Source organism: Capsicum annuum, chromosome 1 (genome assembly GCF_002878395.1).
Source record: "Capsicum annuum cultivar UCD-10X-F1 chromosome 1, UCD10Xv1.1, whole genome shotgun sequence".
Taxonomy (NCBI): Eukaryota; Viridiplantae; Streptophyta; class Magnoliopsida; order Solanales; family Solanaceae; genus Capsicum; species Capsicum annuum.
This window is the reverse complement of record NC_061111.1, coordinates 22,764,588-22,778,787: the sequence shown is the minus strand read 5'-3', so window position 1 is coordinate 22,778,787 and position 14,200 is coordinate 22,764,588. Positions and strand designations below refer to the sequence as shown.

The following is a 14,200-nucleotide window of genomic DNA, read 5'->3' as shown; positions in this document are numbered from 1 at the left end:
TAGTTCAAGAATTCCAAGAACCATCATTCAAAGACACGATTAACATCTCAAAAATGAGTATCTATCTAAAGTTCATCATTCAAGGTATGTGGGGTTTTACAACAAGAACTCTCTTTCGTTCTTGTGCCCAAAAGTAATTTTCTTTACAAAGGCATGATTTTTATTTGATTTTTTTACGAATTTGAAGCATAAACCCATATCTTATGATGATTATTATGAAATCTTGATGTTTATGATTTTGAAAGATGAATTTACATGTGTGGAGATATAAAGCATGAATCTTGAATGATATTTATCATGATTTTGATATTTGGGTCGTGAATCCCCATTGGAAATTGTGTTTTTTTGAGAAAGTGTGTGTTATAAGCACGTTAATATTGAATATTTGAGATATTTTGAATGATTTGACCTTTTGATCTTAATGGAGTTGTTTTGAACTCGAGTGTGAAAGAAATCCACAATGTGGTTGAAATCCACAATGTGGTTGACCTTACTTCCCTAGAACTACGTGCCCCTGTAGGAGTGAGCCTGAGACTGATTTATATAGTGATCACTAGTTTATGTGGATCTAATATTGATACTCCTACTCCAATGGCAAGGATAGGAAGGCTCTCCCCAACGTGGGTTGTACGTTGGACTCCATGTAGCTCACATAGTTTATGTCGGTTATAGGATCTCTCAGTGTGTGTGTGTTTGCTTGTGTCTATGGTGAATGGTGAAGTGATTTGAAAGTGGAATTATGAAAGTTATTCTTTTGAAAGATTTAAATGATATTTACATTATGAGAATTGATATTCTTGATGAACTGGAAGTGATTGACAAATTATATGATGACTCACATGTGTTATTGTACTTATTTCATCCTCTCATGATTATGATGATTTTCTTCGAGCTATGTGAGTCTTTCATACATCCTGCATATTTCTTATAAATATTTATGATGATGATGTTTATACAATTACATACACCCCCATATACTTGGTTCCTTTCCATGGTACTGACCCACATCTTCGGATATGGACTGCAGTTTCTCGGAATGTAGGTTCAGGTGCTCAGTTCCAGGTTCGACAGTGATTCTTTGGGTACGCTGTTCTACATCCTCTGTTGTGGTGAGTCCTCATGTTCCGAGGACGTGATGTCTGATGTTGGTTTCGCGGAATTGTTTACATTTGATTACTGAGTATGAGTCAGTTAGGGCATGTCTCAATGGCTCGCTGGTTTTATTGATTTTCTTAGAGGCTTGTCAGACTAGTATAGATGTTGGGAGTTGACTAATAAGTCATATTTTGTTATCTTTCTGAAATTCTTTTATTCTTGGATGATGATTACTCTGTTGATATTTGAGGGTTATTTATGGAAACCCCGTTGATTTGTGTTGAACTGAATGAAAATGGCTCAAAGGGTTAGCTTGGGGCTACTCGTAGCCTCAAGCACCGTGTGACGCTCTGGGACCCGTTTTCCGGGGCGTTACAAACTTGGTATCAGAGCCTAAGGTTTTAAGGTGTCCTAGGGATTCTGACAAGCCGGGTTAAGTAAAGTCTTGATTATCGGTGTGTAGCGCGCCACATCTATGAGCAAGAGGCTACAAGTCGTTTTAGGAAAAAGTATGATTATTTCTTTCAGAAGTCTATCATGCTTAAAGTGTCTCTCTCTGCTATTGATTCGTCCTCTCCTCTTTCAGAAATATGCCTCCACGATGAGCGAGAAGAAATAATGATGGTCAGCAACCTCAACCCGCTGACCCATTAAATAAAAATATGTCTCATGCTGAATTTTGGGCAGCCTTTCTGGCGCTGGCCTAAGCTATTATTGCAAATATTCAGGCCAACCCGACCTTGGCTCTACATCAGCAGGGAGGTAATTCAGCTGCTGCTAGGATCTGTGCTTCATGCGGATGAATCCACCAGAATTCTATGGGTCTAAGTCTGATGAGGATCCATAATTATTTTTAGAGGAGGTGCGGAAGATTACTCAGGTGATACATGTATCTGAGGAACATAGTATGGAGTTGGCTGCGTATAGGTTGAAAGACCTTGCTTATGACTGGGTTGTTACTTGGAGGAAAAGTAGAGGTGAGGGAGCTATCCCTACAACTTGGCAAGAGTTCCAGGATGCATTCCTGGATAAGTTTTTCCCTTTGGAGATAAGAGAGGCAAAGGTGGAGGAGTTTATGAACCTGTGACAGGGCTCTATGACTGTTAGGGAGTACTGTCTAAAGTTTAGTCAGTTGGCCAAGTATGCTCCTGACTTAGTGGCTGATAATTGGGATAGTATGAGTAAGTTTATGACTGTAGTGTCTAGTTATGTGGTTAAGGAGTGTAGGTTTGCTATGCTGAATAGTGAGATGAATCTTTCTAGGTTGACGACTCATGCCCAATAGATTGAGGCAGACAAGATTAAAGAGAGAGATAGAATAAGAGAGAATAAGAGAGCTAGGTTTGAGCAGCACGGACATGGTCAGACTAGATCATAGGGAGGGACTCGCCCTCAGTATCAGGATCATTCATTTTTGCCAGCACTGTTATCTGCTAGTGCTCTCATGCCTAGAAGTAGGCAGGAGCAAAGTACCAGGTCATATGCATCCAGGTCCCAGTACAGTACTGGCAGTAAGACAAATTGCCCCCTATGTCCTAAGTGTGGTAGGGCTCATTCGGGTGAGTGTTGGGGTGAGAAGAGGGGTTGTTTATGGTGTGGTGACATGGGTCACAGAGTTAGAGATTGTCCACAGGATGGACAAGGGCGTCGTGACTATCGCCCTCAGACCCAGACTCAGATTGTTAGTGCTCCAGTTCCAGCGACTCGCCCAGCCTCAGCTTGCTGGCGGGTAGCGGCAGAATAGATTCTATGCTTTACCATCCCGCCAGGAACAGAAGGACTGTCCCGATGTTGTTACTGGTATGCTTCGTATATTTAAGTTTGATGTGTATGCTTTGTTGGATCCAGGATCCAGTTTCTCATATGTTACTCCTTTGATTGTTGTGAATTTTGAAATGAGTGTTGAGATTATTCCTGAGCCTATCCTAGTTTCTACCCCAGTGGGTGCTTCGATTGTTGCCCAAAAAGTGTCCTGTTACAGTTCTTCATAGTCTTGTTGGCTGATCTGATTGAGTTAGACATGGTAGATTTTGATGTGATTCTGGATATGAATTGGCTGTATTCTTCTTTTGTCTCTATTGATTGTCGGACCCTAGTGGTCAAGTTTCAGTTTCTAGGTGCATCCGTGTTTGAGTGGTCTGGGAGTTCTGTGTTACTCAAGAGTCATTTTATCTCTTACCTCAAAGCTAGAAAGCTTATTTCCAAGGGGTGTATTTACCATTTGGTTAAAGTCAAAGATACTAAGTCTGAGACTCCAACTCTCCAGTCTGTTAACATCATCAATGAGTTTTCTGATATCTTTTCGGATGATCTCCTAAGGATACCTCCTAATAGAGAGATAGAGTTTGGGATTGATCTTCTTTTTGATACTCAGCCTATTTCTATTCCTCCTTATCGTATGGCCCCTGCAGAACTTAAGGAGTTGAAAGACCAACTCAAAGGTCTACTAGATAAGGGTTTCATAAGGCCCAGTGTTTCTCCTTGGCGTGCTCCTGTGTTGTTTGTGAGAAAGAAAGATGGCTCTTTTCGTATGTGCATTGATTACCGCCAACTGAATAAAGTCACCATAAAAAATAAGTACCCCCTTCCGAGAATAGATGATTTGTTTGACCAATTGCAAGGTGCAAGTTATTTCTTAAATATAGACCTTCGTTTCGGCTATCATCAACTCAAAGTTAGGGAGTGTGACATCTCAAAAACCGCTTTCCAAACTCATTATGGCCATTTTAAGTTTCTTGTTATGTCTTTCGGGTTAACTAATGCCCCAGCAGCTTTCATAGACCTCATGAATTTAGTGTTCAGATCATATTTGGATATGTTTGTCATAGTGTTCTTTGATGATATACTGGTGTACTCCCGTAGTAAGGATGAACATTCTGATCATCTCCGAACTATCTTGTAAACCCTTAGAGATTACAAGTTGTTTGCCAAGTTCAGTAAGTGTGAGTTCTGGCTAAGGTTAGTTGCTTTTTTGGGTCATACCATTTCTTCTGAGGGTATTAGAGTTGATCCCCAAAAGATCGAAGCTGTTAGAAATTGGCCTAGACCTATTTCTCCGACTGATATCTGAAGTTTCTTGGGTTTAGCTGGCTATTAACGCCGTTTTGTTGAGGGTTTCTCCTCTATAGCATCTCCTATGACTCAGTTGACCCAAAAGAAAGTGAAGTTCTTGTGGTTTGAATCTTGTGAGAAGAGTTTTCAGGAGTTGAAGACTCGACTCACTTCAGCTCCTATTTTGACTTTGCCTAATGGTATTGATGGTTTTGTGGTGTACTGTGATGCTTCAAGAGTTGGGTTGGGTTACGTATTGATGCAGAAGGGTAAGGTGATAGCTTATGCTTCTAGACAGTTGAAACCCCATGAGAAAAATTACCCCACCCATGACCTTGAGTTGGCTGCTGTTGTGTTTGCTTTGAAAATCTGGAGACACTATTTGTATGGTGTCCATGTTGATGTTTTCACTGATCATAAGAGTCTGCAGTATATGTTTACCCAGAGAGAATTGAATCTTAGCCAGAGGCGATGGTTAGAATTGTTAAAGGACTATGATATGAGTGTGCTGTACCATCCGGGCAAGGCCAATGTTGTGGTGGATGCCTTAAGTAGAGTGTCCATGGGTAGTGTTTCGCATGTGGTAGAAGGTAAGAAAGAGTTGGCTCGTGATGTACATCGTTTGGCTTGATTGGGGGTTAGGTTGTTTGACTCTGCTGAAGGTAGTATAGGGGTTCAGATTAGTTCTGAATCCTCCTTGGTTTCGGAAGTGAAGGAAAAACAATACTTAGATGCTAGTTTGGTCAGACTAAAGGAGTCAGTCAAGGACCAAAAAGTAGAGGTTTTCTCCAAAGGGGAAGATGGTGTGTTGAGATTATAGGGTAGATTGTGCATCCCGAATGTTGATGATCTGAGACAGAGGATTATCGCTGAAGCGCATGGGGCGCGATATTCTATTCATCCTGGTGCCACCAAGATGTACCGAGACTTGCGGAAAATCTATTAGTGAAGTGGCATGAAGAAAGATATAGCAGCATTTGTAGCTAAGTGTGCAATATGCCAACAGGTTAAGGTTGAACACCAAAGACCTGGTGGTATGAAGCAAGAGTTTAGTATTCCCACCTAGACGTGGGAAGAGATAAATATGGACTTCGTGATTAGTTTACCTCCTTCCCGACGCCATCATAATTCCATTTGGGTTGTGGTTGATAGGTTGACTAAGTCTGCTTATTTCTTGCCTGTTCATACTTCATATACTGCTGAGGATTACGCTAGATTGTGTATCCGAGAGCTAGTCAGGCTGCATGTAGTTCCCTTGTCTATCATTTCGGATAGGGGTACTCAGTTCACTTCACAATTTTGGAAAGCTTTTTAGAAGGGTCTTTGTACCCAAGTGCTTTTGAGTTTTGCTTTTCATCCGCAGACCGATGGCCAGGTTGAGCGGACCATCCAGACCTTAGAAGATATGTTGAGATCTTGTGCACTTGAGTTTATGGGAAATTGGGATGATCACTTACCGTTGATAGAGTTTGCTTACAATAACAGTTTCCACTCTAGTATTAGCATGGCTCCGTTTGAAGCATTATATGGGGGGAAGTGTAGATCACCCATAGGTTGGTTCGAGGTGGGTGAAGCAGCTGTGAGTGGTCCTGATTCGGTATTTGAGGCTATGGAAAAAGTTAAGTTGATTAGGGAAAGGTTGAAAACTGTGCAGAGTCGTCAGAAGTCACATGCGGATGTTAGAAGGAGAGACCTTGAGTTTGAAGTTGGTGACCTAGTGTATCTGAAAATTTCACCCATTAGGGGGGTGAAGAGATTCGAAAAGAAGGGGAAACTTAGTCCTCGTTATGTTGGTCCTTACAAAATTCCTAGCTGTGTTGGAAAGGTAGCTTATGAAGTCGAGTTGCCTTCTGAGTTGTCCTCTGTTCATCCAATATTCCGTGTCTCCATGCTTAGAAAGCATATTAGCGATGCTGTCGTAGTGGATTCCTCTGTGAGTGCTGACATTCAAGAAAATCTTTCTTTTGATGAGATTCCTGTTGAGATTCTTGATTTTAGTGTCCGAAGACTAAGGAACAAAGAAGTTCCCTTGGTCAAGGTGTTGTGGTGAAACCAAACTGTTGAGGGTGCAACTTGGGAAGTTGAGGCGGATATGAGATCCAAGTACCCGCACCTATTTTTCGCGAACTCCGATCAAGCCGAAGGTACCTTTCTTTCCTAAATCATGCACTTTTTGTAAAAGTTTCAGCAGTTCAGCTGTCATTTATTATGTGTTCAGCTGTAGTTTCTAGAATTTATGCATTCTATGTTGCATTGGTGAAGAGTCTAACGAATGGTTTCAGCTGTATGCTCTATTCCCTATCTAATCTTGGCATGTCTAGCGTCATTCATGGACGAATGTTTCCAAGGGGGGATGATGTAATACCCCAAGAAATTTTTCGTTAAAATTTTGTGCGTAAACGTGTTGGGTTCTATCTTCTAGAGTGAATTATAAATTTTTCATGCAAAATGTCTTAGATTATGACCCATCATTGCGCAGAGTATCGAATAAGCTTTCCAACAATATGTGGATCATCCAAAACGGACACCCGAGCGACGAGTTATGAACATTCCGATTGAACCATAAATAGTAGTGAACAGTAAAACGTGCAAGAAAAAGTACTGAGGCCTGACGTATTTTTCTCCATCTTTAAACGATCATAACTCCTTGTACATAATTATATGGGTGATCTACTATATATCAACGGAAAGATCTGCGAGTCCTCTTTCCAATGAAATTGCTTTCATCCAATTTGTCTATCGAAGTAAAAAGTTATGGTCGATCTACTTCAAATGATTATAAATCCTCGTACACAATGATCTTGGTGAGATACTATATATCAACGGAAAGATATGAGAGTCCTCTTTCTAATGAAATTTGTTTCATTCAATTTGTTTCATTCAAGGTATGTGGGGTTTTTCAACAAGAACTCTCTTTCGTTCTTGTGCCAAAAAGTAATTTTCTTTACAAAGGTATGATTTTTATTTGATTTTTTACGAATTTGAAGCATGAACCCATATCTTATGATGATTATTATGAAATCTTGATATTTATGATTTTGAAAGATGAATTTACATGTGTGGAGATATAAAGCATGAATCTTGAAAGATATTTATCATGATTTTGATATTTGGGTCGTGAATCCCCATTGGAAATTATGTTTTTTTTGAGAAAGTGTGTGTTATAAGCACGTTGATATTGAATATTTGAGATATTTTGAATGATTTGACCTTTTGATCTTAATGGAGTTGTTTTGAACTCGAGTGTTAAAGAAATCCACAACGTGGTTGATTTTGATAGATGGAAAGCATGATGGCTCCCGATGTATATTTATATATTACTGAAATTGTTTTACTGTAGATTGTCTTTGAAATAATCTGAGCTAAGTCCGGGAGAAATCTTTAGCACCGAGTGGGAGATATAAAGCGACCTTACTTCCCTAGAACTACGTGCCCCTGTAGGAGTGAACCTGAGGCTGGTTTATATAGTGATCACTAGTTTGTGTGAATTTGATACCGATAGTCCTACTCTGATGGAAAGGATAGGACGGCTCTCGTACGTTGGACTCCATGTAGCTCACATGGTTTATGTCGGTTATAGGATCTCCCAGTGTGTGTGTGTTTGTTTGTGTCTATGGTGAATGGTGAAGTGATTTGAAAATGGAATTGTGAAAGTTATTCTTTTGAAAGATTTAAATGATATTTACATTATGAGAATTGATATTCTTGATGAACTGAAAGTGATTGACAAATTATATGATGACTCACATGTGTTATTGTACTTATTTCATCCTCTCATGATTATGATGATTTTCTTCGGGCTATATGAGTCTTTCATACATCCTGCATATTTCTAATAAATATTTGTGATAATGATGTTTATACAACTGCATACACCCCCATATACTCGGTTCCTTTCTATGGTACTGACCCACATCTTCGGATATAGGCTGCAGTTTCTCGGAATGTAGGTTCAGGTGCTCAGTTCCAGGTTAGACAGTGATTCTTCGAAGATGCTGTTCTACATCCTCTATTGTGGTGAGTCCTCATGTTCCGAGGATGTGATGTCTGATGTTGGTTTCACGGAATTATTTACATTTGATAACTGAGTATGAGTCAGTTGGGGCATGTCTCAATGGCTCGCTAGTTTTATTTATTTTCTTAGAGGCTTGTCAGACTAGAATAGATGTTGGGAGTTGACTAATAAGTCATATTTTGTTATCTTTCTGAAATTTTTTTATTCTTGGATGATGATTACTCTGTTGATATTTGAGGGTTATTTATGGAAACCCCATTGATTTGTGTTGAACTGAATGAAAATGGCTCAAAGGGTTAGCTTGGGGCTACTCGTAGCCTCAAGCACCGTGTGACGCTCCAAGACCCATTTTTTGGGGCGTTACATAGCCGATGCATTGTCTAGGAAGTATGTTCTTGTGTCCACTTTATCTTCTAAGTTAATGAGGTTTGAGAGCCTCAAGTCTTTGTATCCCGAGTACCGTTAATTCGCTCCTATCTTTAGGGAAGGTGAAGCCGTGGGTAGGGAAAGGAGGCCCTCGGATTCTAGTCCTTATGCCGTATTTGATGGGTTCTTATTTCGGGGGAGATGATTGTGTGTACTTTCTAGCTCTTGGAGAGAGTTGTTTGTGAGGAAGGCACACGACGACGGTCTCATGGGTCACTTTGGAATTGATAAGACCCTCAAAATATTGGAGGAGCAATTCTATTGGCCAAGGATGCGCAAAAATATTGTCAAAATTTACGGCCAATGCATGGATTGTAGGAGTCCTAAGTCGAGGCTCCTTCCTCATGGGTTATACACCCTACTTCCCACTCCATCACACCCATGGTTTGATATTTTTATGGATTTTGTGTTGGGGATGCCACGGACTCAAAGGGGTCGGGATAGCATTTTTGTTGTCGTTGATTGTTTCTCTAAAAGGGCACACTTTATTCCTTGCAAAAATAGTGAAGATGCGGCTAGTGTAGCTTCTTTGTTTATTGAAAATGTTGTTGAGTTACACGGTATCCCAAGAACCATTGTAGTTGATAAGAATTCTAAGTTCGTTAGTCAATTTTGGAAGTCAATATGGGGTAGGCTCGATACTAAATTGTTGTTTTCTACGTCTTGCCACCTACAAGCCGATGGCCAAACGGAAGTAGTAAATCGAACCTTGGGTTTCATGCTACGTTTCATGGTTAAAGGTAAGTTGACATCTTGGGAAGATCACCTACCTCTCATAGAATTTTTCTTACAATAGGGTGATCCATTCGAGTACGGGCATTACACCCTTTGAATGTGTCTACGACTTTAATCCCTTAACCCCCTTGGATCTAACTCCTTTGCCAAGTGATATTTTTATTAGCTTAGATGGAAACAAGAGTGCCGAAGCCATGAAAATCTTGCATGAGAAGGTAAGGATGCGGTTTGAGAATAAGAAGAAAGATGTGGCGAAATGAGTCAACAAAGGGAGAAGGCGTCTTGTACTTGAGCTGGGAGATTGGGTGTGGGTACACCTACGCAAGGACCGTTTTACCAACTAAAGAAAGGGCAAGTTGTTGCCAAGAGGTGACGGTCCATTCCAAGTTCTTGAAAGAATCAACGATAATGCTCACAAGATCGACTTTCCATCGGAATACCAAGTGCATAACACATTCAACATGTGTTATATCTCATGGGTTGATACCATTGACTATGAAGAACCCATGAGTTTGAGGTCAAACTCCTCTCAAGACGGAGAGGATGATACGAGTGTCGCGGGATTGAGACCATTTACTAGAAGTCTAGCTCGGGAACTACAAAGGCTTCAAGGCGCGTTTATGAAAATGGATGCGGTTGGGCTTGTTGCGAACTCACCCAAGGGGGTGTACGTATTGACATGTGGGGGATGAACTTAGGGGCCCAAAAGACACCCCAAGGCTTCCCCAAACACTCCACACCCGCCAGCCCTTTATTAAGGGCAAAAGGGTTTTATTACCCTCATTTTTTGTAAAGACTATTTAAGGTGTTTCTTTAGTCTTGTTCTCTTTAGCGAGCTCATTTTAAAATCAATTTGTAACATTGAACACCATATTTCCTCTCAAGAAGAGAGTAGACCACCAAACATTTTAAGCTTCACAAGTGAAAGGTTCCAATTGTGTTGTGAGATGGCTAGAAACTAGAGTGCTTGAGTGAACGGAGTTTTCTTGTGTTCCTGTATGAACTTGGTGCTTGTTAATGTGATTTGTAGAGGTTTTAGAGTTTGATACACTCTTTAGTTGCTATATTTTATATTCTCTTTGTGTCAAGTTATCTATCTCCTTATCTTTCAAGTTTGTGTGTTTGTTGTTTCCGTTTGAAGTCTTGTACGTGTGGACTGTTTTGTGAGTTTGTGGACTGTTTTGTGCTCTTGTAGATACCATTTGGTATCATCCTGTTTGGTACGTCTGTTAGCTGATTTTGGTGTTGATATTACTAATCCTTTTCCTGTGTATTGTGATAGTCAAGCAGCTCTTCACATAGGTCAGAACCCTGTTTTCCATAGGCACACCAAGCACATAGAGATCGACTTCCACTACGTTCGTGATTGTATTCACTCCGGCTTAATCTCTTTTCATTTTGTTGCTTCTGCTGACCAGTTGGTTGATATCTTTACCAAGCCACTCCTAGGTCCATCTCATCACCATATTATCAGCAAGCTTGGTTTGTTCTCACCCTCCAGCTTGGGGGGGGGGGGGTATTGGAGTTACGTAGACCCGAAGATACATACAAATGTATATATTTTAATTCTTACACTGACTGATGTATAATTTTGCATTTAGTAATTGATTTGGGTCAAACACTTGTTATATCATATTGGGCCTTGTATGTCTGTACACAATTCAATAACCCGGTCCACTACCATAAGTATAAATAATAGTGGACCCAGTTCTAGAAGACTCAGATGGAATAAGAATCAATTTCTTTCTCTCTCTTCTCTCTCATTCTCTCATATCAGATTAGGGTTTGTTTACATTTTGGTCGTTCAAATCTGGTTCGATTTCAACATTAACAATAATTGACAACTAACTCTACCATTTTTATTTTCAGCCATAGTTTTGACTATTGCAGAACTATATGCAATGCATTCTTGTCTTCCTTGAGCTTTTGTTATACAAGTTATTATTTAAGACAGACTGCAAAGACATTGACATATCCTCTAAAGACCGATACCGGTCTTGATTTACTCTTAAGATTGAATGCATGCATTTAGTCTGTTCTGTAATATCGCAAAAGGTCACTGCCAACTTGAACTTCTCTTTTCTTACAAAACCAATCTTCAATTATTAACCAAACAATAGACTTTATGTAGAGTTCAGAATTCGTAGTCAGCTTAATTATGGGATTGTTACTTACAACTACACAAATAATCCGTTGGTATCATCATGGCTTTAGACAAAAACCATTAATTTGCTATATCGTTGTCTATCTTTAATGCCCTCTATATCTTCCGATCTTAGTAGAAACATATTGAATTGAAATACATATGGCCTACATAATAAAGAGACTTTCTTATTGACTTTATATATCCCATAAATACATTTTTATCTTTAAGTTTTTTGAACTGCACTCCACTAAAGACAAGAAGGGCAGCCGGTGCATTAAAGCTCCCACTATGCACGGGGTCGGGGGAGCGTCTGGACCATAAGGGTCTATTGTATGCAGTCCTTGCATTTCTGCCATAGGTTGTTTCCACGACTTGAACCTGTGACCTTCTGATTACATGGCAACAACTTTGCTTGGTACTCCAAGACTCTTCTTTAGCTCCACAAAAGACAAATGTATACAAACGATGCCCATTATAAAATGTTGGACTTGAAAGGAAGAAATGCAAATCAAGAACTTCTCTTCTTCTTTTGCATTTTATCAAAATAATTTTGGTTCTTAATACAAATGGTGGCAAGGGCTATGATGATTGGTTTCCTTTTATTAATCTACTGTATCGATATTTCTGCTTCAGTTAGGAACATATCTACTGACGAATATGCTCCTTTAGCTTTCAAAGCACAAATAACCAACGATCCTGATGAAACTCTGTCCAAAAACTGGACAAAAGGGACTGAAGTTTGCAGTTGGATTGGTGTTTCTTGCAGCACAAGACATCAACGAGTCGTCTCACTAAATCTCAAAAGCCTTAAAATTACGAGGGCCGATTCCAAAAGAAATAGGGAACCTCTCCTTCCTTAGTTTCTTGAAAATTGGGAACAACATGTTTACTGGTGAAATCACTGAGGAAATCGGGCGTCTGAGGCATTTAAAGTACTTGTCTTTGCAAATGAATAATCTCACTGGTCAAATCCCACAAAGCATTGGATTTCTCTCGAGGCTTGAAGTTGTTGATCTTCCGAAAATGATCTATATGGAAATGTTCCATTGTCCATTTTCAACATGTCATCCTTAACGCTCATCGATTTGGCCCGGAATTATGAATTAAGCGGGACTTTGCCAAATGAGATATGCAGTGCTCTTCCATTGTTGTAGTGTATATCAATGGCAAATAATCAATTAACGGTTGAACTTCCCAGTGGTTTAGATAAATGCACCCAACTTGAAGCTCTGTCCTTGTCTTATAACAAATTCACAGGTAATTAATTAATTAAGTTGTACTAGCTTCTCATTTCCTTTTAGTAATTTCTCTTCTTTAATTGATGGTCTCTTTTTTTTGTGATACTATATTTTGATAGGAAATTTACCAAGACATATGTGGAACATGTCAAAGGTTCAAGATATATTTCTTGGATGGAATAACTTGATAGCTAATAATTGTTGGGTTCAATATATATGAAAAATGTGAATGGAAAATGAAGGGAAAATAGTGGAGAGAAAGAGAGATGCTAAATGGAAAATGTACTCTTTAAGGGAAAGTTCACTAATTCTCCCACATTGGTGGGAGAAGGGAACTTTGAAGTGTTTATAATAAGAAACACTTACTCCATATGAATAGTGAGGCAAGAACAAGGTGGTGCCTCTTGCTGTTGTCATTGTTGCTCGCTTGGCTTTGGATTTGGATTTGGCAAATGATCAATGAGATTTATCTTTTTGGACAAAATTTATTTGACAGAAATTTAATCCGAAAATACCAAAAGTAAAATGCAACAATTTTTTCTGTGTTTTGATCCTCCATTTATATGCATGCATACAGTGGCGGAAACACTGTTTCAAAATGTAGTGCAGAAGCGAATTGATGCTTCAGAAGGGATGCAACCCTTCAACAAAATGACACACTGATTCATAAAATGGTATGCCTGTTCGAAAAAGACGCATTCTTTGGACGAACAGACATAATTTTCTAGAAAGGTTACACCTTTTAAGTGAACCATTGCCACCTTTCAGAAGAGGCACCTGATAGCTATATAAACCTGCTTTTATCCACAGGTTTAGGTACAATTTTTTTTTTGAACATAAAAACTCTTCTTGTCTTCAAAAACATTCCGTGTGATCAATCAAATCGTTGAGTGAGTTCGAAGAGATTTCAATTGTTTGAGGTATCGCTATAGTTGGTTTATTTGTCCATTTTATCTTGGGAGGAAGATTCCATAACCTCGGTACAGTGACAAAAATTATTCCTTAAGGACACTCAAAAAATTCTGTTTCATCTCATTTCTGAAAATTAACATACTTCTTGGATAGATTATTCGTAATCTTGTGTTGAAGGTGTTAAAGAACTTCATAAGGGGTATTGTCTTAGACTTGAGCTTGTGTTGAAGTTATTGTTGCATATATATACAGATTCTTGTACCCGAAAATATTAAAAATAACAATCTTAAGGAATAACCTTTTTTGGAATCTGTATAGCTTGTTTTCTGGAGATTAAAGCTTTAAGATTCTACTCCGTTTGAACTTAATTAGTGATTTGAAGACATAAAATCTTCATCACAAGTTAAAGATCACTCGGTTGGCAATTGGAAGTCAAAAAAACTTCATCATTAAACTAGAAACAAGAAGTGTTTAAAGTTGCTGCAATTTTTTAATAAGTATTTCGATATACTAAAGGTACTGTCTTATGGTGACAGGAAAATGATGACTGATAGTCAACTGCATGATGTTGGAACGACTATG

The 14,200-nt window shown here is 39.1% G+C and overlaps 1 long non-coding RNA gene across 1 annotated transcript; it reads left to right on the top strand.

Annotated features, from left to right (window-relative positions):
• Positions 1 to 11,681: 11,681 nt before the first annotated feature.
• Positions 11,682 to 13,190, top strand: LOC107871591. The gene is made up of 2 exons (XR_007043902.1): positions 11,682 to 12,725; positions 12,826 to 13,190. It is a non-coding gene; the product is annotated as an uncharacterized LOC107871591 (long non-coding RNA).
• The last annotated feature ends 1,010 nt before the right edge of the window (positions 13,191 to 14,200 follow it).